Source organism: Asterias amurensis, chromosome 9 (assembly GCF_032118995.1).
Source record: "Asterias amurensis chromosome 9, ASM3211899v1".
NCBI lineage: Eukaryota > Metazoa > Echinodermata > Asteroidea > Forcipulatida > Asteriidae > Asterias > Asterias amurensis.
Genome location: NC_092656.1, coordinates 9,553,512 through 9,576,962, shown reverse-complemented (window position 1 = coordinate 9,576,962; position 23,451 = coordinate 9,553,512). Strand labels below are relative to the sequence as shown.

Genomic DNA, 23,451 nt, shown 5'->3' with positions numbered 1-23,451 from the left:
AGGCAATCCCTAGGTTTCTGTTTGTCCTTTGTATTTAGGTTTGTCTTTAATGTTGTCGTAATTTTTTTGTATACACATATCATGTGATTGTTGCTAAGCGTTTTTGATGTTAAAGACCCTGGACACTACTGGTAATTGTCAAAGACTAGCCTTCACAGTTGGTGTGCCTCAACATATGCATAAAATAACAAACCTGTGAAAATTCGAGCTCAATCGGTCACCGAACTTGCGAGATAATAATGACAGAAAAAACACCCTTATCACACGAAGTTGTGTTCGTTTAGATGGTTGATTTCGAGACCTCAAGTTCTAATTCTGATGCCTCGAAATCAAATTCGTGGAAAATTACTTCTTTCTCGAAAGAAAACTATGGCGCTTCAGAGGGTGCCGTTTCTCACAATGTTTTATACCATCAACCTCTCCCCATTACTCGTCACCAAGAAAGGGTTTTATGTTAATAATTATTTTGAGTAATTACCAATAGCCTTTGAAAAAAATAAATAAGTATGTTGTTTGTCCGAAAGGGGATTGAGGCCAAAACAGTTTACAAATTATTGAAGAAGCTCCATGTTGTTGTCTTGGGGTGAGTCTGTATAGTTCAGGCACTGAAGGTTGGTTTGGGAAACTTGTTTTCTGCTCACATACTTGACTGTGGCGTTGTAACTCGGTTAAGTACGGTGAGTCTATCAAATTGAGGCAATGCACCAAACAGTCTAGACCTGTATTATGGTGCAGCTATCTTGATATCAATTTTACCAAACCGAGGCTGGAGGACAAAATAGTCTGGTTCCTATTTGCAAAATGGTTGTTACTATTAGCATGCATTAATTTTTATTCGAAACGAGAAACATCGACTGGAGGCAGAATGATAAAGGAATAATGGTATGAGATAAGCAAGCAGTTGTTTCGCGAGACTAGATCCTCGTATATAGCATGATGGGTATACATACAACCTTTGGCCCATCCAACATGATTTCATGTTACTGGCTCTCATAACCATGTTATAACCATCGTTAAAGGCAGTGGACACCATTGGTAATTACTCAAAATAATTATTATCATAAAACATAATTGATAACAAGTAATGGGGAGAGGTTGAAAGTATAAAACATTGTGAGAAACATCTCTCTCTCTCTCTCTCTCTCTCTCTCTCTCTCTCTCTCTCTCTCTCTCTCTCTCTCTCTCTCTCCGATTGAGCTCAAATTTTCACAGGTTTGTTATTTTATGCATATGTTGTGATACACCAACTGTGAAGACTAGTCTTTGACAATTACCAACAGTGTCCAGTGTCTTTGAAGGCACATTATTTGGTAAATACTTGACAAATGAAATTGTGCATTGATAAACTCAAATATCCCATTGGTGATGCTATACCTGAAGTGACGTTTGATACTATCAACCCAAAATATCGAAAGAACAAAAAATATACAAGAGAAACGGAGACTTACAAAGGTTCACTCCCTCAAATTCCTGAGTCTTAAGTTTGGATTTCCCGGACGGCACTATTAAGTAGCAAGACGTGTTCCACACACAAGTGGGCCATTGGCGCGGTACAAAAGATTTGTAGCGAGAGCCGATGTTTCTTCTCGCCGTAGCTCACGGCAGAATAATGCCCTGGCCTCGCCTGGGGATTTTGGATTGTCTTCATCTTCGACGGGTTGTCACGTCTATTTCTTTTGTTGTCAATTTCGGGACGGGAAGTTGGTAGGTCAGACGGAGTATAACGAAGAGCGGAGTTATTAAGCTGGCCTAATACACTTAGTGTTACCATGGGAACATAGACGAGGGTTTGTGTATACTCTACCGCGCCCATTATGTTGTAATGAGTAGTATCAAGTACGATCAAATTGTACAACTGTTTAACAGTTAGAAGTAGGTTCGTTTTAACGATTTACATCAACAACAGCGACGACGACGACGACGACGACGAATAAGACGCCATTGACGACGACAACGACAACGACAACGACAACGACAACGACAGCTACAGCGACAGCGCAAGCGCCAGCTAGCGACAGCGACAGCAAAAGCGACAGCGACAGCGACAGCGACAGCGACAGCAACAGCGACAGCGACAGCGACAGAGGCAGCGACACCGGCAGCGACAGCGACAACACCAACGACAATGATGAAAATAATAACGATAACAACAACAACGATGGCTACGACGACGACGACAACACAAATAACTACAACAACAATAACAACAACGGCAAAGGCGACAATGACGACGACGATGTCAGCACAGGCAACCACAATAACATTAACAACAACACAGACACAAAAACAACAGCAAAACAAACCCAAAAACCCGATACTTACACAACAACGGCAGCAACAACAACGCCATCATTAGAAAAATAACCACAACAACCACATTGTTTGTTGAGATGACATTATCACAATTGTTTCAGGGACAACATTGCGTGCAAACATTGCGTGCATTGGTGTGTCTGGCATATTATGTAAATAAACATTTGTTAATACAACACGTGTTGAATGACAACAAGAAAATGAAAACAACTGTTCAACGCTTTCACCCGCGAGAAACCAAATGAAACGGTAATCCTTAGTATAAGACTTTCAACACCCCTTTATGGTTTCCCGCATTGAACTTTAAAGGAACACGTTGTCTTGGATCGGACGAGTTGGTCCATAAAAAGCGTTTGAAACCGTTTGTTATGAAATGCATATGGTTAGAAAGATGTTTTAAAAGTAGAGTATAATGATTTACACAAGTATCATTCAAAATTGCACGGTTTCCTTTTATGTCGCGAACTAACACGGTCGGCCATTATTTTATGAGAGTAAAAAATCTGACTCCCATAAATGGGCGACCGTGTTAGTCGACGAGGTAAAAAGAAAACCACGCAATTTAAAGGCATAATTGTGTAGATCATTGTATTATACTTTTACAACATCTTTCTAACCGTATGCGTGTTATAACAAACGGTTACTGAACGCCTTTCGAAGACCAACTCGAAAGCAACGTGTTCCTTTAAAGCATTTCCACTCTTATTGTTGTAAAATTAATTTATTTCATTTTCCTAGGTACATGACTTAATGTTTTTGTTATTAACCAGATTCGTTCCAGTCATTGTTGGTCATTTAAGCCAGTCTCTTGCTTTTGGCTTTTGCGAAATTGAATGATCTTGAAGACTTGATGAAATTGAATGACGCTTATTTGACCCGTGAATGCTAAATCGGCGAAATCAACTTTCTCCATTTGACTGTGTTGAATACTGATCTGATTCATTGGAGCATTATCCCTTTACTGTCATTAGGGAATAATATGTTACTCTATCTGCATTTTATGACAACGGAGCATTCTACCTACTGCCATTGGTCAACCTGTTACTCTATCTGCTTTTCGCCAAGTCATAAAGACTCACATTTGTCTTAAAGACATGGACACCTTTGGTTATTGTCAAAGTCTAGTCTTCTAACTTGGTGTATCTCAACATGTGCATCAAATAACAAACCTGTTAAAATTTGAAGTTGTGTGCTTTCAGATGATTGATTTCGAGACCTCAAATTCAAATTCTCAATAAAATTCTAATTCAGAAGGAGCCATTGTGAACAACGGCTCCCTCTGAAGTGACGTTGTTTTCGTGAAATAAGTTATTTTCCACGAATTGGATTTTGAAACATCAGATTAAGAATTTGAGGTGTCGAAATCGGGCATCTGTAAGGCACACAACTTCGTGTGACAATGGTTTTTTTTTCTCTTATTATTATCTCGCAACTACGACGACCAATTGAGCTCAAACATTATTCACAAGTTTGTTATTTTGTGCATAAATGTTGAGATACACCAAGTTAGAAGACTGGTATTATTTTGACAATTAAAAATAGTGTCCAGTATCTTTAAAGGCACTGGACACCCTTAGTGTTTGTCAAAGACAAGTAGTCTCACTCGGTGTATCCTGACATGCATGATAACAAATCTGTGAACATTTTGACTTATTGGTCATCGATACAGCAAGAGAATAATGAAAGAAAAACATGTTGCACCAACGTGTGTGTTTTCAACAGATGCCTATACAAAAAGCTTCGGGTCTGAAGTGTTTATTACTTCAATGAGAAATTACCTCTTTCTCAAAAAGATATGTAACTTAAGACGGAGCTGTTTATCACAATGTTTTGTACTACCGACATGCCCAAAGACAATTCTTACTTTCCATGGGTAGTTTTAGATCATGTGTCATTTACATGCATTAAATCCACCTCCAAAGCCAGTAGATTTCACTTAAAATGATGCTTAGAAAATGGATTTCACAAAGAGTTTAAAGTAGTCTCGTCTCGAGTTATCACGAGTTATTCGTCCTTATTTATGACTAGCCTTACAGTTTTGATTGAATCCTAACGAGTCTTTTAAGACTTCTTAAGACCATCTTTGAAAAAGAGCTGAGACCATTCTTATCTTGAGTTAGAACGAAGATAGAGCAAGGGGACCGTTTACTTTTTTCCTAACCTTTACAAGAACTAATCCCAAACAGTGTTACGGGACTAGGTGATAAGTTATTAGACTATCTTTAAGAAATCGAACCCAAGGGGGAAAATCATCTACATAACAACTTAACTAGAGTAAAAAAATATGGTACAGTTTTTTGGATTTGTCCTTGGAGTGCACTTAGCGCATGCCTGAAGATTCGTCTTAGTGACACCCGGAAGCCTGAGTAAATCACACGGCATAAATATCATTGTTCGCGGTAAAAGACGGCGTGGCGAAGATACTTCGAGAAGTACACGCCTGATTTGTTTCTGTGATTGGTTGGAGGAGAGTGTTCATTATTTCCTTTGGTACTGGAGTGGGCAGACTGCAAACATTAAGGAAGCCGTGATCCCTTAAAGTGTTGTGTCTGGTGTCGGTTTAGTTTTGAAGTTGGAGGGCTTCGATGCTCAAAAGCCCTCAAGCGTTGATGGTCTTCTTTAATCCGGATTCACTTGCTTTCTAATCCCCTCCCAATTTTAACTTTTTTTTTTTGCAATGGCATTGGTTACTGATTTGAGGACATGTATTAAGTGGTACCACGTCTGTTTATAACTGATTAAGTATCAATAGTTCTCTCTATTCGCCAAGGGAATACAAAAAGCAGGGGGCGGATACAATTTTGTTATGTAAATCTTTTAATGAGCAATTAAGGTATTCTTAGTAATGACCTTTGCACGAAATAAAATAAAAAACACCTGTGCACCTGCTACTACAGGAAGTAACTACTGCCATAAGAGTTCGAGCTTAACACCACTTCCTATCTTTTTAATATGAGGTTGATTTTGTTGATCTTCTGGGATTTGTTGCTGTCTCTTTGAATTTTTTCTTTTCATTTCTTTTAAAGGCACTGGATATTATTGGTAAAATCTCAAAATAGTTGTTAGCATAAAAACTTAATTGGTAAAGAGCAATGTAAAGTTGTTGATAGGCCTATAACACATTGTGAGGAACCGATGCTCTGAACTGAGGTAGTTTTTGAGAAAGAGGTTACTTCCCACTTCAAAATTCAAATACTTCATGCCTGAAGCAATTTTTTTGCAACAAGTTTTGTTTTCTGCCTTTCTACGTTGATGACCAATTGGGTCCACATTCTCTTTATTTTATTTTATGCACAACTTTCAGAGGTGTCTTAAAATGGTTCCTTTTTAAACACAACTCATGTTGTTATTGTCTTTAGAACATTGATTTTGGGTCTTGCGAGGTTTATACAAAATAGTCAACTTTTTTAACATATCAGGTATCACATTGCATGTACAAGGCCAACTTATGCGCAAATTTACCAAACTGTTATTGTTTTCAATATTCGTAATGCTGTGCGGACCTGTTGCGTCCTCCGGCAATAATGCTATTACTCAACTCAATGATTTGACTAAAGTGGAAAATATGCAGCTTAGTTTAAATCAATTAAGCTGACACGCGACTTGTTTTTTCCCGTAATCATGTTATAAGCAATTTGTATGCTTCAACATGAACTAAACATGTTGATGAAATTAAAGACCATGAGCATCTGCGCAGCTGCTGCACCTGTAAACGCTTTTTGTTCAGCGGCGATCTCAACAAACACCTTAACACTCAGCAAGTTTCAGTGCCCGACCACGGCACAGTCAGCTGCAGGCTCGCACTTGGAGTACTGGTTGGGACGCTGTGGTGCTAGACATGGTGCCGAACGCAGTTTGGTGCCGAACGCAGTTTGGTGGGTGAAACGATAGAACACACTTTCATCGGCCCTACTGCCCCTCTCTGTTTAAAGGTCTCCGGTTTGAATGTGTATAACACTCAATTACATGTGGTGTTTCTTTAACACCGTGATGTTAATTTCGAACTTTCTTTTGTTGTCTTTATGTGACAACTGGTGTCAATTTTAACACCTCAGTTAAGGAGACAGATACACCATAACGACCCCGTTTATAGTGACAGCGTCCCTCACAATGTTTCGCTCGGCCTTCGCACGCAAACACGCCATATAAAGTAATCAACAGTTTCTTTGCTACTTTAAATAAAGCTGGAAACAAACAAACAAACAAACCAAGTCACAGACACCCAAACAAATCCTCACATTACACATACAGACACTGGTCTGAAGTGAAGAGCTAATAATAGAAACCCTTCAAAAACTCAGGAATGAAGTCCTGTCTTGGTGGACAGCTTAAAGGCATTGACATTATTGGTAATTACTCAAAATAATTGATGGCATAAACACTAACTTTGGTATGGCGAGCAAAGGAGAGCTGTTGATAAAGCTTAAACCATTGTTAAAGAAACGTCTCCCTCTGAATAACGTATTTATTTATGTTTTTACACGTAACTTAAACATTATACGACTTCAGGCCAGAAGCCAGAGGCCAGGCTTCCGAAGGCACACAAATTGGTGCAACAAGGATGTTGTTTTCTTTTATTATGCTCTTGCAACTTTGGTGACCAAATGAGCCCAAGTTTTCACAAGTTTGCTAGTGCATGCATAATATGTTGGGATATACCACGTGAGAAGACTGGTCTTTAATACCAAAAGTGTCCAGCAGCCGATGTCACGAAACGATAGAATTAATCACACCTCGAGTTAGGACGAGTTAGGATGGGTTCAATGCGTTCTAACGTCTATGGATACGGAACGTGCACACTAAACGTCTTATTATTTTCACTATTAACTTAACTCGACATAAGTCCTAAGATGAACCCTAAGTTTGGAAAAGCTCGGTGAAATCTACGACAGTGCCTTTAAATGAATCCTCTGATCGGCCTTCGTCAACAAACAAACAAACTTGTGGCCTAGCATCGTACCCTATAGCGGATTAGCGTAATATGGAAATGTTGTCCTTAACACGTCCAGCTTCATTTTATTGACACAGATTGGGATCAGGGATTTATAAGTATCGATCTGATTAGAAACCAAACAGGTAGTTTGTTCCCTTTACAAGTTGAACTGAGTGGCAGTCAAGGTATACTGTAATGATGTTGCTGCAATATGTCAGCTATCATTAATGCACAGGAAACAAAAACAGAGGGGTCAGAAGTATATGACAGTTTTGGAGAAAGCTGTTTCTATGGGATAACACCTAAACTGAAGTTATTGCGGACTATTCTCCCTTTTTTGCTAGTTTTGACTTGTGATAATCCCTGGTGCCTTTGACAAAAAGAATAATTCATATCCGGGATACTCATAATTTATTCATACTCACCTTTTCAAATACACCGGTTAGCGCGCCATCATTGGCCGCAAGATGTCAGAGGGTCACTCTCACCTTTCATTTGAGCCATTTTATTTTTATTTTTATACTACACTTTATGCAATGCCTCAAAACCACATGAAATCAAGCTGCGTGTTTCCTTTCATTTCATTCCATTGCAATACTTATGGTTGCACATCCAAGGGTTCCAAGAAACTCGAATTGTATTGCTGCACAAGCCAAAAACCCAATAAAGAGAAGACAACGTGGGAACCTTTGTTGTCCATACATAATCACATTAATGTCTCTCCCTATTTATGGTAAATCAAAGCAAATCAATAAATGTTTTTAGAATACACTGTCATTTAGGTAAAGTGTTCACACTAAAATCAAATCAAAAGATTGACAAATCTACGCACTCGGCATTTTCCCATACTGTATATCCATTATAGGACTACCATTACAAAAATTGACTGGCACACTGTTTTAATGAATGCCATACCACTGTGCATGATACGGTCAATGGTATTATTTAATTGATAATGTTTCGCACCCGAGGCGCATACGAGTATCCTGTCATAAAACTGATGCCATTAATAAGTGAGGATTGATAAGCATCTTACACCCTAGATTGATGTTGAATCTGTCAAACGGCACGCTTGCTTAAAGACACTGGACACTATTGATAATATTGTCAAAGACCAGTCTTCTCGTTTAGTGTATCTCAACAAACCTGTGAACATTTGAGCTCAATTGTTTGTCGAGGTTGCGAGATTATAATGAAGAAAGAAAAAAAAAACACTTCTCACACGAAGTTGTGTTCTCTCGGTTGCTTGATTTCGAGACCTCAAAATCTAATTATGAGATATCGAAATAAAATTCGTGGACAATTACTTCTTTCTCGAAAACTACATTACTTCAGAGGGAGCCGTTCCTCACAATGTTTTACACTATCAACAGCTCTCTCTATTACTCGTTACAAAGTAAGGTTTATTTCATTAATTAGTTTGGGTAATTACCAATAGTGGCCAGTGCCTTTAATAAGTAAGGATAAAGCATCTCGCACACGAAATTGTGAATTTGTCAAACGGCACGCATACTTCAAGACTGCGTCCCTCGACTGATGGGGAATACAGAACCACGTCGTCCCGCCAAAAGCCCCGTCCCCGTCTTTGCCTATTAGAATTCTAAACTATTTGTAAATACTCCAGAAAATAATGACAATGGAAATTCCATTGGTACGAAGCATTGGAAACTCCTTTCGAATTAATGATGGTTCCCTCTTAAATTATATTAGTCAAAACAACACTAATTAGTCACAATAAGCCATGATTTGAGAATAGTCAAAATCATGTTTCATAATAAATGACTAATTAGTGAACTTGACCATAACTCCGGTTAAAAGTTTGATGTAAAACTTGCTTCCCCAAATGCTTGGAAAATACAGTGAATGTCAGACAATAAGTAAACGTTGCGAAAATGTGGCTGGGTTGAAATAGTATAGGTGTGCTGCTTTGGTGTGACCGTTAACCGTTATGGGGAATCAGGGGTGGATTTCACAAAGGTAGTCCTAACTTAGGACTAGTCCTAGGCAATGCTAAGAGATAGGACTGGTCCTAAGTTAGGACCAGTAACTCATTCTAACTTAGGACTGGTCCTATCTCTTAGCATTGCCTAGGACTAGTCCTAAGTTAGGACTACCTTTGTGAAATCCACCCAGACAACAATCTGAGCGACACACTGATCATTAATTTGAGATTCATAAGGGGCGGGGCGTGGTGGTCATCTTTCGGAATACCAATAATTATTTGCAGGTATTGTTGTTATTGTTTTTGTTTTGTTTTCTGTTTGGGGGAGGGGGTAACTATGGTTCAAGAGGACAACAATTAAGGGGAGGGGGTGGGCTCTTATATCGAGCATGATTTGTAAGACTAATTTGATCACTGAATCTGATAGTCTAGCCTACCCCCTGACAAACATATCCTGGGCAGGTTCGCGGTGCACGACTTGAAACGTGTTTCTGGAAATAGCCGGCGGTCCTTTATCAAAAGTTGACGTTAAAAGATCAGTCTGCTCTGCAAAGCAGCTTTGTAGTGAGGACGACCAGGCATCCAAATTTGATGGGTCTGCTTTATACTGCAGAATCCTTCCCTAGTACGACCCCTCCATCTCAACTTCATCGCCGTCAGTCGTGGTCAATGCTCTGGTAAGCAGTGCTGTGAAACTGTGCCCCCGGGTAGGCTTACCGATCGAAAAATCGAGTGTATAGAATACCGTGTTTTTGTTTGAGGTCGCCATTTATTGAGATATATTCCTGATGTGAAGGAATATTTGTTGAGATGGCAACACGATTGAATGATCACATCATGAAAGATAGTGCGCACGAACTTTATAAATCTACTTATTATAAGTTCAATCGAAAGATACACGAAAACTATGCCGGATATCAGCTACAAATTGTACACGTGAAGTGGTATTTTGGCTGACCCTTGTTCCGGTTAGCAAGTTTTGCTGTTTAGCTACTGTTTGTGCTTTAAGCACCTCTATGACATTTTCACCAGGTTAACTACAGGTTAACTACTATTTCAACAACACTGAATATTTTTTTTTTAATAAAAAACAACTATCTGTAACCTCACTTTAATTTCAGACTCACTATCGCTGTAAACCTGATTATCTTTTCAAAGGGTTGGGGGCATTTTCAAACGAAACAGGCTGACATGGATTCTCACAATAATGGAGACATCATAAGACAAACAGGCGGGGGATTTCAGTCGTCGAGAGTCGACTGAAGAATGAGAGAGGGGGGGGGAGGGGAGTATATGAAACGTGTCCCGGGGGCAAAACATCGCGGGATCTCGCGCGAAGATCAGATCATCAAGATGCGGAGAAACACTCCCTCTTCATACAAAAAAAAAAAAACAACCCCTAAAAGTCACTTCACGTATGTTAGTAGCAGACGTGTGTCTGATTCTTGGAATATTATATCATTAAAAAGATGCGTGATTTGGGGGTTGAAGTATCATGATGTCTGTAAAGGCACCGGACACTTAAGTTAGTCAAAATAATTGTTAGTGTATTAACCTACTTGGTAACGAGTAACGGAGAACTATTGATAGTAAAACATTGAGAGAAACGGCTCCCGTTTGATATTACGTATACTGGGAAACAGGTAAATTCTCGCTAAATTCAAAAAGAGTTTAGGCCTGGAGCTCCTTTTAGGCTCATACCATGGAGGAAGAAAATTATTCCTCCATGCTCATACGTACTACGGTGTTTACATTCTAGAAATGTTAGGTATGACTAGGCGCAGCATAAACAGTGCAAACTGTGTTTTCACGGTCAGTAGCCTAAACGTGTTTTTTTTTTTCTATAACTTGCAAAGTTTTTTTTTTCTTGCACTTTCTTTTTAATTAGCGGTATTCACAGGATGTATGACGTTGTGTAACTTCCACTATTCATTAGTCCTAATTACACAAATGGCCTCGTATAATGAGCTTGTGTTAAACCATGGAGAAATAAACGGAGACAGCTTCTTATTGGCCACATGTGGCCTCAAATAATGAGCACCTCCATTGCAATTATTTCAGAATTATCTTTCATAATGGTTCCGATAACAACCCCCCCCCAAAAAAAAAAAATAAAATAAAAAAAATAAAAAATAAATAAATAAATAAATAAATAAAATAAAATAAAATAAAACAATGTTGTTTTTAATTATAGTGAATGGTGAATGCCCTGTTTGGATCCCAAAGGGACACACCGGCCGAATTGGGCTATTTAGGCTACACAATAGACTAGGATATGACTTTAGTGGTCTTTCAGGAATACAGAAGAACAGTCCTTAACAAAAAATCATCAAATGTAGTCGTTTTTGAGCATTTCAAAACAAAAATGAAGGTCGCGTGATTGGTCTAACCAAAAAGTGGTACAAACAATCACATGACCTTCCGGGCTAGAGAAGTTACTTCCAGCCGTCTAAAAGTAACTTACCAAACCAAATAAAATAAAAAATCATTAACGAGTAATTGACGAAAAAGATCATGCATTCAAATTATCGCTACAAAATGTAAACAATGGTGAACAATCTTGTTATATGGCCCCTCGTATACGGTGGCCTTTTTACCGTTTTTAATCATTTTTCGCGTATTACGTGACATTATGATAACTTTTGTCCCTTTAAGGCCATCTCCCCTATTAGTCTGAAATCATCATTTTGATTGGCTATATCTTTCACGTTTTTTTCTGGATTCCTTCCAATATTCTTTGCCTTCCTTTTGCTATATATGGACAATGCGTTTTTGTGTGCCTTTAACGAAGGTTCGGTTTAGGAAATATATGGCCAGCCGCCGATTTCACAAAACTCTTCCTAACTTAAGACTAATCTTAGGACTTAGGACGAGTCCCAACCCTGCACTGTAGCATGCGGGCCTATCCTAAGTTAAGACGAGTTACTCGTCCTAACTCATGCTAAGACGGGTCCTAACTCTTTGTGAAATCGACCCCATCTCTCCTATTTTAGGGTAAATGACCTTAGGGAAAAAACTTTTTTACGTAAGATCTGACGTTTCACCTTCACAAATTCGTATAGTTTTGTCTGTTGTAGCTTCATTATCAGTCGTTTTTAAATATGTTATTAGTTATAGACTACGCCTTTCGGTTGATGTGCGTTGGAATGTACCGAAAAAATCAATTAGGGTTAATGAGTCACCCGATACTCCACATTGCTCGCATAGACATTTCAGATGTTTAAATACTGCTACTAGTTACTGACACTCATGGTACCTCGGAGAAATGGTAGTAATTGGTGTTGGTAAGAACTGTCACTCGGTGACGCTTTTTTTGTGGATAACTACTAACATAAACGTGGAGTATCGGGTGCACCCACCAGTGATCATAATTTGGCGGTACCATTACATTGACGGTCAGCCCAAAGCAGATTACGAATTATTAATTGACCTCACTTAAATGTATGAACAAGACAAGTAGTACCCAATACCTCAAAACAACTTCGGACAACAGCAGAACAAAAAAATTATAATAATAAAACAAGTTTGTATATATAACACAAATAAGAATAAGATGTACATTTAATATTCATTGTATTCTAAAACCTCTGGATTACTATAATTATGTTTTGTTTTGTTTCTTAGGATTTGAATCATTAATGATAGGAGATTCCGATCTGTAGTTAACGATCAACATTTAAACTGCGGGGGTTGAACGAGGGGGGACGAACGTGCGAGAAGCTTAGGCTGTGCGGAGGGTGGATGTGACGGCTCAGGCTTTGCCCCAAAGAGCCCCTGACAAAGCGCAATTATTGAGATAGCGATCTCTTGATTAGAGGAATATGAAGCACTTAACCAGTCTACCAACTCTGTATACAGTGCCCTGAAGAAGCATGGCCATTGTAATGCACGTTACGGAAACATATATAGCAGTCGCTAGACTCTACGACTCCGAACATGTTTTAAAATGACTTAAATATTTGATTGTGTCTTTAGACATAATCTTGATGAAAGTTTAATGAGAACTTTAGCCGTACAATATACCACCCCTATATAATACAAGCAAGGCCTCGTTGGAAGAGCTGTTGATAGAATAAAACATTGTGAGAAATGGCTCCCTCTGAAGTTACGTAGTTTTTTTGTTTGTTTAAGAAAAAGGTAGTTCCCCCTCAAATATTCAAAGACTTCTGGTATAAAGCCTTTTATTAGGCAACGTCGGTGACCAACTGAGTCCACATTTCCATAGATGTGTTGTCTTATGAATATGTTGGGATACACAGAGTGAGAAGACTGGTCTTCGACAATTACAGTGCCTAAATATAATAATTTCCCCACGACCGCTTCATTCTATTTATCCGTCTGGATTCACATTTTTTGTCATTTACGCCCTACCCCCCCCCCCCCCGCTTCCTTCTTCATGTATACACACATCCATATTTCATATTTGCATAAGCATGGTCACTCTATATTTCCTCTCTCTATAATTAACATAAATCTGCATACTGCATATCTCAATCAGACTGGAAGAACATTCTCAACATGTTTTGTATACATTTGTTACAAGGAGATCTATTTACAGAACTGTTACATCTGAAATGTCATTGACATATCTTCCATTCCTCCCTCAACGCCGCTGTGTAGTTCATCTTATAAGTTTAAATATCTTAAAGGTGTGGTATACATCATTTTTGTTTGTATGTGATGCATTGTCAGCACAGTACGGTGCATAAAACGGTTAGAAAAGACGCTCACGAAAAACAAAAACAAAATCTTCTCTCCTGTAATGTTCCTTGTAAGAGTAAGTAATTAAAAACATTACATCAGTTAATTAGATTGTCCACACCTTCATTCATGTGTATTTCTTCCAATAGTGTCGTAAAACTATTGACCTCCCCCCCCCCTGCAGAATATTCCCTGTAAATAAACCAATATTTCCACAGTTTTGATGAACAAACATTTGAAGTCTTCCCAGTAATTCCCTGGTTGCAAGACGCAAAATGTTGAAAGATTTTGCGTGAATGCAAAACAAAGATTAACTTTTGCCCTAATTATTTAACGGTTTTCCGCACCCCCTTTAGTGTCGCGTTTAGTTTACGTCTCGGCACAGATGGCGTTAGCCGTGTTGTTAATTCCCCGCAGAGCCAATGCGTTTTAAGAATTCCTGAGCTTAGTTTTTCTTTATAGCTTAATTGAAACAATCAATAGTGCAAATTACTGGAAAGTAAGGGGCAACGTTTATCCGAAAAAATATGTTTTTACCGAGACACACATCTGATTAAGCAAATGAAATAATAATTGAATCGAGCCAATGATCAAAATAGATGCAATTGGTGTCGCAGATAGCAAAGTTTCCAAAGAAAACAATCTTCACAAACTTCAAAAACAAATTTTTCTACTTTTAAGTACTACACAAAAACTGAATTAAAGTTAATACGGAGCCGTTGGTTAAGAACATAGAAACATTGTGTTACTGGAGATCTTTAAAAGAGTAATGACCACACTGTTTAGAAAGACAACACAGGGTATCCTCACTTATAGAAAGTTATAACATGTATTATTATTATAATACATTAGTTCTGCTGACTATATGAAACCCGAGGATTAAAAAAAATTAAAAATTAATGATTGATCTTTTAAGATTTAGTTTGCTGGCTCTTAATTGTTTTGTATTTTATTTGTTAAACCGATTATTTATTTTGGTATGTTTCACGAGCGCCAATCGGCTGCTAATTTAACGTCTGCTCTGGTCAACCGTATTCAATCACCTCTGTGTTTTATTATCTTTATTTATTCCATTCCCGAACAGACATGAACTCGCAGTTGTTAGCTGTCAAATGTGAAACCATCTACGTCTTCTAGTTTGATACGAGCGGACAGAAGACGCCGCAAATTACCAAGAATGGTATCCCCCTTTCACAGTGGTTGTTGTTTTGTGCTCAAACGGATTTAGACTTTACCCATCCTCGCTGAAAAATTCGTTGTCCTTTTTGTGCTTCTAAAAAGCCAAAAGGGTTGTGAGATCGCGGCGAAGTAAGCGAAAACAAAAAGAAAGGAGAAAATAAGACAACGAAGCAACCAAACACGAAGTGGAATACATCTCCATTTATAAAGAAAGCAGACGTTGCGACTATGCTCCTGGAGCATTAAGGGCGCGAACGTGAAACAGTGACTCCCTATATATTTCCCGCCAATAAACCAGATCATGCTCGTGTCTCGTACACAATTGCAATGTGCGCCGGCGGGCAATTCAATTGCCGAGTTGGCCAAGTCTATTTTGCTAGTCTGATATTAGATTGTGGGCTGCAACAGATCCCCCATAAGACCCCAAATAAGGCAATTAAATCTCCTTATGAGGTCATAACTTGGCAGAAAATGTCAAAGGTGAACTTTAAATGAAGTTATAAACTCGTATTTCGTTGAATTTATTGCATAGGCCCCTACTTTGAACTTTTCTAACGCAGTTTTGAAGTATCACGAGGACGAAACAATGAGTCGTTCTTTAATAAAGGGAGGGTACACGTTTGGTAATTGTCAAAGACCAGTCTTCTCACTTGTTGTATCCCATCATAACCAAAAAATCACAAGCCTGTGAAAATTTGTGCTCAATCGGTCATCAAAGTTGAGAGAAAATGATGAAAGAATAAATACCCTTGTTGGACGAATTTGTGTGCTTTCAGATAAGAATAAAATACTTCTAGCTAGAAAGTCTCGATTATTTTAGTGAGAAATTATGTCTTTCTCAAAAACTACGTTACTTCAGAGGGAGTCGTTTCCCACAATGTTTTATATTATTTCAACAGCTCTCAAATGCTCATTACCAAGTCAGTTTTTAAGTTAATATTTGTTTTGAGTAATTACCAAACTTGTACCTTCCCTTTAAGGGTAGTTAGGTTTTATTTGAACCTATCATTATAAGTTGATTTGTATGTTATGCTAAAACCTTTTAATTTATATGTCCCGAGGGGACAATCTCGGTGTCAACTGATCGAAGAAGTAGACCTGATTCAAACCGAATGCATATACAACACGTCGAACAGTCTAACCCTTTATTGCCGAAATGGCACGGAAAACCGAAAATCGTTTGGCTATTTTCAACTAATAATGAATGTTTAATTTTAAACAAGGTTTGTTTTAGGCAGGGGGTGAGTGACCTCGTGCCAACCATGTAGTTGTTAAAAAAAACTTGAAAAAAAACTTAACTTACAAATAAATGATAGATGTTAATGAATAATACATTAATAAACACAACCAAAACAACATATCAAAATAGTGGAATGGCACTAACAAATAATACTACACAGACCACTGTCTCATAATGTAGCCATCCTGGTCAACACGTAAAAGTGAAAGAAAAGTCAAAACTCCATTGAAAAAGTTCTCTTTCGCGAACAGATTCTAGTCCTTGACGACACAACACAACAAGAAGTTTTCCTCCGATGTTGTGTAAAGAATCGGTTAATAATATACGACCCCAAGACTTTTACTAATCCTCGTTGTGTATCGCATTGGCGATACAAATCTTCAATGTTATCATCTGACAGATCGGGGGAAAAGGGAGATCAAAAGACGTGTACATGTTACAAAGTGTATTAAAGCATATAGAGAAAGAACCCTACTATCCGATTAAAGGCGCTGGGCAATTGGTAACCGTCAAAGACTATTTTCACTCGGTGTATCTCTATGCACAAAATAACAAATCTGTGTGAACAGTTGGACTCATGTGGCCGTTGAAGTTGCAAGAGACTAACGAAAGAAAAAAACACCCTTGTCACACAAAAGTTGTGTGCTTTCAGATGTCTGATTTCGAAACCTGCAGCTGAGGTCTCGTATATTCAAATATGTTTAGTGGCAAATTACTCCTTTCTCAATAACTACGTTACTTCAGAGGAAGCAATTCCCCACTATGTTTTATACTACCAACAGCTCTCAAATGCTCGTTACCAAAAGTAAGTTTTTATGCTCACAGTTATTTTGAGTAATTACCAATAGTGTCCATGCCTTTAAAACAGTCAAGTACTCTTCATATGACAGTGCGTGTGGAGACAGTGAGAGATATGCTAAGCCCCAACGAAGGTCGTTTCTTCCCGCACCAAAAAAGATCATCAGCAATGATACCCATCTACGCCCGAGGGACAAAACAGACGCACTGATTTCTGTGTCCCCGCAATATAAAGCAAGCTGTCAGTTCAACCCGATGGCTTGGCAATGTGGCTCTCAATGCCTTGTTTTTTGTTCGTCCAACTGCTGATAAACCCACTGAAACGTCAAATGTGATGATCATATAAAGATCTCTGAATACGTTAAGTGAAGCGAAGAAAAGGGTAAATCGTACAGGGGTGTCTTAACTGGCTCGGCAGGTACATGAGTTTGGCAGACAGCATAGGATACTTCCTCCTCGTTGTAAATGGAGTAGACATAATGGGTTCTTGAGTGCAGACCTTTAAAGTGATAACTTCACATAGTGGTATCTTTCTCCGCCTTCAACTTCCAGGTCCCTGGTTCGAAACACGCCGAGGGCACTCTTTGGATTTGGTTTGAGTCCTACCTGACTGCGTGTTTTTAAAATATTAATACATACCCGGAGTCCCCCCCCCCCTCCTATAAACTTCATTCCTTCTAATTGAGCTTATTATCTGGAAGGACGGAGTAAATAATTCATTTTTTTGAGGGAGCTAGGGTCTGCTGAGACCACCGCAATACGTGCCTCTCTTAAAATTTAAGAAGTAAACATAACTTGCAGGCACATTGTTATATACTTTGGAAAGAGTGTTGGCTTGAACAAAGCCGCGGTGTGGTCTCCACGTTTCGAAAAGACACTCTGCTCGTAGTCTTGTTTACAAACAGAGTGTCCTTGAGCATTCCAGTGCCACTCGACATGTAAAATATTGCACTGCGAACATAATTATGTGTAGTCTTAAAATTGTGTCATAATTTCAGCACCCATTCAAGAGATATGAAATTAACAGCTCGAACATGTTTAAAAGATGTGCCCCCTGTCTTGACTTCAACGGTTGATAAAATAAGACAATCCTTCATAAAATAAGATTATATGCAATCATCTTCTGAGCTCTGAACAAATCGTGCCTACATGAAGTCCAGGCTCTTGTGTAAACATATCACAGGCTACAAAGCCCGTACTAGTTTTTTGTTTTTGTTTGTCTCGTTATGTTTTTGCAAAAGGTACACACAAAGGTCTCGGTTAGCGTTTGAGTTCAATCTCTCCTTTTTTCTAATTAAATAGTTAAATTTTTGTCGTTGACAGTGGTCTGGTTGTAGGCTACACATCTTCAGACGATAGTTTTAAACTTTTGTATTTACTTGACAGCCCCTGTTTAAATTGTAATCATTGTGTAATGTCTGAATATAATCATAACAAGTAACATGCATATTGAATTTTGATACAGCAACCTCACACAAATATCAAAACCAGCAAAGATACAAAAGCTGAAAAAAAATTTGCTTCAATAAAGCAACGGTACAATTAATCATTGCAATGTAGCATCTACAGAACCATCGTCAGCAGAACACTACAACCACGGCGGGGGACATGTGACGGTATGCCCTACACGTTGGCTACTTGTACATCAACCTCTCAAAAACACAGCCGATAAGTAGCTGACAAAAGCAGCATCCACATAGCAAAACTCATTGCAATGCAGCATCGTACCCCAAACACGAACAAACATACGTCGAACCTAAATGTACTGAACAATTACCAGAAACAACAACGACATAGGACCTGTGACGTCACTGCCTTGCAGGTCGGCTACTTGTACAGAGCCACCAGAGAGTACAGAGCCACACTCAGTCTTTAATTGACGGTCACTGACGGCATTATCAAGTTACCTTTCCACGTACCCACAGATCCGTTTATACATTCCCGCCCCAATAAATCACTACCAATCCAATTTCATCACTAATATCGACTAAATGCCACGAAAGAAAAACACACACAGAGAGCCGTCCATTATCAGATTACGAAGCAATTAGTTAACACACGTATATTACCTCCATATAAGTTATGTTTACACACATTCGGTCTACAAATTAAAAGATAATAAACACACGCAGCAGCCAGACTGAAATGCTCGATTTCAAGGAAAGCCTTTTTTCAATCAGAACATTTCTTTGTAATCGCTAGACCCCTTTTGAAAGCCGTACACTTTAATCAAAATAACGAATCAGATTGACAATTGTGAGGTTCCCTTTTGTGCGGCTCTCTCCCCTTTCGTTATCATGGCTGCAAATTGGTACGGCGTTATCTATACACAACCTTCAGGCCATTCGGAACACTGATACTTTTCTATACTCCACCCTTACTGTACGTTTCAAGTTTTCGGATTCTGGTTGTACTGACAAATTATACAGGCTTTGAGTTATAGGAATTAACCTTAAAAAGAAGTTCACGTCTTAAATCCATTTTAAAGCGAAGTTCATACAACGTCTCAAAAGCAATCTTGAAGAGAAGCTCATACAACTTCGCATCACCAATCTTAAAGAGAAGCTCATAGAACATCTCAGACCAAATCTTAAAGAGAAGTTCATATAACCTCTCAGAACCAATCTTAAAGAGAAATTCATACAACGTCCCAGAACAAATCTTAAAGAGACGTTCATACAACGTCTTAGAACCAATCTTAAAAAAAAGTTCTGTAACGTCTGAGAACCATTCTTAAAAAGAAGTTCGTGCAACGACTCAGAACCAAGTTTAAAGAGAAGTTCAAACAACGTCTGAGAACCATTCTTAAATAGAAGTTCACGCAACGTCTCAGAACCAATCTTAAGGGTAGCATGGTTGGCGCGTGCGTAAAGCGCTCGCCTCTCACCAAGGTGACCCGGTTCGATTCCCGGCCGGGGCCATATATGTGAGTTGAGTTGTGCATTGGTTCTCTGCTGTGCCACGAGGGTTTTCCAGACCATCTGGTTTTCCTCCCTCAGGAAAAATCAAACACTTTCGATCTTGGCTGTGCTCCGTGGTCATAATGGGTTGATGTGGCTGGCAGCCAGAGGCGCCCTTGCATGCCTGCTTCTCGAACACGTTGTAGCCGCGGCCTTCGCAATTCAGCTCTTAGCTGCGAGTAAGGATGGCTAGCCCCGAAAATTATCATTAAAGAGACGTTCATACAACGTCTCAGAACCAATCTTAAAGAAAAGTTCTGTAACGTCTGAGAACCATTCTTAAAGAGAAGTTCATACAACAACTCAGAACCAATCTTAAAGAGAAGTTCATACAACGACTTACAACCATTCTTAAAGAAAAATTCATACAACGACTCTTAAATAGTGATTCTTGCCAGGGAAATTCTCGCATCTATCCGAAATGGACAAAGTAGCCGTTCAAAATGCATTGTGCGATTGATAACGATACAAAACACACCCGGCCGTTTTTCAAAGTTGAGTTTTGCTGGAAGCGAAATTGAATGGAACGAAACGCCAATCCCCCCGAGATGTTACCATGACTATACCCGTAAAATTCTACAGCGTCCATACTTCTGTCAGAAACTATTACGCAGTGTTGATCTTGATGTGATACCAGCTAAGTGACAATATCATATTTGCGTTGTAATGGGTTAGAGACCATTTGCGCTTATTGTTGACGCTGGACACTCTGGATGCCCTAAAGTGAAGTTTATATTAAATATTTTGTTGATTCAACGCGAAGAAAGAAGTGTGCGTAGTTTAGTCAGCCTTTCTTTGTTTTTCTGAAACATTTTAAAGGTTGCAGTTTACTCTGTTTTAAAGCTAAACATGGTACTAAGAAAACACAATTTAAAGACCCTGGACACTGTCGGTGATTGTCAAAGACCTGTCTTCTCACTTGGTGTATCTCAAGCAAGACATGCATAAAATAACAAAGTTGCGAGATAATTATGACAGAAAAAACAACACCCTTTTCACACGAAGTTGTGTGCTTTCAGATGCTTGATTTCGAGACCTCAGTATCTAATTCTGAAGTCTCGAAATTGAATTCGTGAAAAATTACTTCTTTTTTGTAAACTACGGTACTTCAAAGGGAACCGTTTCTCACAATATTATTTTATACTATCAGCAGCTCTCCATTACTCGCTACCAAGTAAGGTTTTATGCTAATAATCATTTTGCGTAATTACCAATAGTGTCCACTGCCTTTTAACCGAAAGTGGGACAGTAAAGAGTTTTACTATTCTTAGGTTACAATGTCTTGACTACTAGGCCTGTATATGAGGATGTGTGTAAAACGTTATGACTCCATATCCCCGATGCAAAACTAACATATGTCAAATCGTTGCGGTACCCGCAGGGCTATGGTGTTGGTTTGGTGATGCAAAGGTTGTGGTTTCGAACCACAAGGCTATGGTCTTGATTTGGTGGTACGATACTGCTCTAGCAATGTAAATGTTGTGGGTTCGAACCACAGGGCTATGGTGTTGATTTGGTGGTAAGATATCCACTCTAGCAATGCAAAGGTTGTGGGTTCGAACCACAGGGCTATGGTGTTGGTTGGTGGTAAGATATCCACTCTAGCAATGCAAAGGTTATGGGTTCGAACCACAGGGGTATGGTGTTGATTTGGTGGTAAGATATCCACTCTAGCAATGCAAAGGTTATGGGTTCGAACCACAGGGATATGGTGTTGATTTGGTGGTAAGATATCCACTCTAGCAATGCAAAGGTTATGGGGTCGAACCACAGGGATATGGTGTTGATTTGGTGGTAAGATATCCACTCTAGCAATGCAAAGGTTATGGGTTCGAACCACAGGGCTTTGGTGTTGATTTGGTGGTACGATATCCACTCTAGCAATGCAAAGGTTGTGGGTTCGAATCACAGGGGTATGGTGTTGATTTGGTGGTACGTTGTCCACTCTAGCAATGCAAAGGTTTTTGGCTCGAACCACAGGGATATGGTGTTGATTTGGTGGTTAGATATCTGCTCTAGCAATGCAAAGGTTGTGGGTTCGAACCACAGGGCTATGGTGTTGATTTGGTGGTAAGATATCCACTCTAGCAATGCAAATGTTCTGGGTTCGAACCACAGGGCTATGGTGTTGATTTGGTGGTACGTTGTCCACTCTAGCAATGCAAAGGTTTTTGGCTCGAACCACAGGGATATGGTGTTGATTTGTTGGTTAGATATCTGCTCTAGCAATGCAAAGGTTGTGGGTTCGAACCACAGGGCTATGGTGTTGGTTTGGTGGTAAGATATCCACTCTAGCAACACAAAGGTTGTGGGTTCCAATCCCACCCGAGCTTTTTGCCTGTGGATGTTTACAACCCGGTAAAGTACAAAGTATATACAGTACCTTAAAACACACCAATGTAAGGGTAAATACAAAATAATGTTTGTTTTTTCCTCGATGCGAAACTAACTATCAAATTAATATTATGTTATCAAAACCCAAGAAACTTAACAAAAGAGAGAAGGTTGTACGTTGCCATGGTATCAGATTTACAGGGAAATGACGTCAGATATTATACATAACCCAGAGGGAGATGTGTAAAGTCGGCCTTCCTCCGCTTGCATCCGGCACGTATTATAAATACATCTACAAATTGTACATCTGTGAATTACAAATAGTCCAAACATCTGGCATAAAGGAAATCCTGACTAATCGCACTTACCCGTAAAGTGTCCCCAATCTTGCTCCGGACTGGTTCGACGAGTGCTGCTTGCTTTAAGCTCGTGGGATTCAGGCTACGGGCGGGGTATATACTAAAGCTAATGACGTCTGCTCTCTGCTTTAAAACCCATTCAGCTCATACAGGCGAACGTTACTGCAAGCTGACGCCCGTTTTCAAGTGAAACACTAGAGAGAGAGAGAGATGACGATGTCAGATCAACCTGATCGCACAGTCGTTGAACCTCTTCCTTCCTCTCTCAGCGGGTGCTGGTGCCTACTGGCGTGTACTTCTACTACTACTACTACCTTTAGGTGGGGATTGAAAGAACAAGGAAAAACGCAGATGTGAATATTGGCATTTCTGAGTCCACTCTACTCTATCTACTCACAAATTAACTGTAACACCTCCAGATATTGTTTTCAAACTCATCTTTCGGAGATAGTTAAAGGGTGCAGCCGTGTGGGTTGCGTGTATGGGGCGGGGGGGGGGGAGGGGGAAGGCTGAGTTAAAGTTGATTTACTGTGTGATAATTATTTGAACGCACGAGTCCTCTCTCATGTTTTGTAGTTGGGTTGCAGGTGGGTGGGGATGGGGGGAGGGGCTGAGATATTTTACTGTGTAATATTTCAGATTTTTTCAACACAAAACTGTGTGCATTGTCTTCCTAATTAACTCTCAGTTGT

The 23,451-nt window shown here is 39.2% G+C and overlaps 1 protein-coding gene across 1 annotated transcript in view; it reads right to left on the bottom strand.

Moving 5' to 3' along the window:
- LOC139942224 (isotocin receptor-like) overlaps positions 1–22,858 on the bottom strand; it is a 63,551-nt gene extending 40,693 nt beyond the window's left edge. The window contains exon 1 of the mRNA XM_071939010.1: positions 22,769–22,858. The gene's annotated coding sequence lies outside the window, so the exon portion shown is untranslated. The remainder of the gene's footprint in view (positions 1–22,768) is intronic.
- Positions 22,859–23,451: the final 593 nt, after the last annotated feature.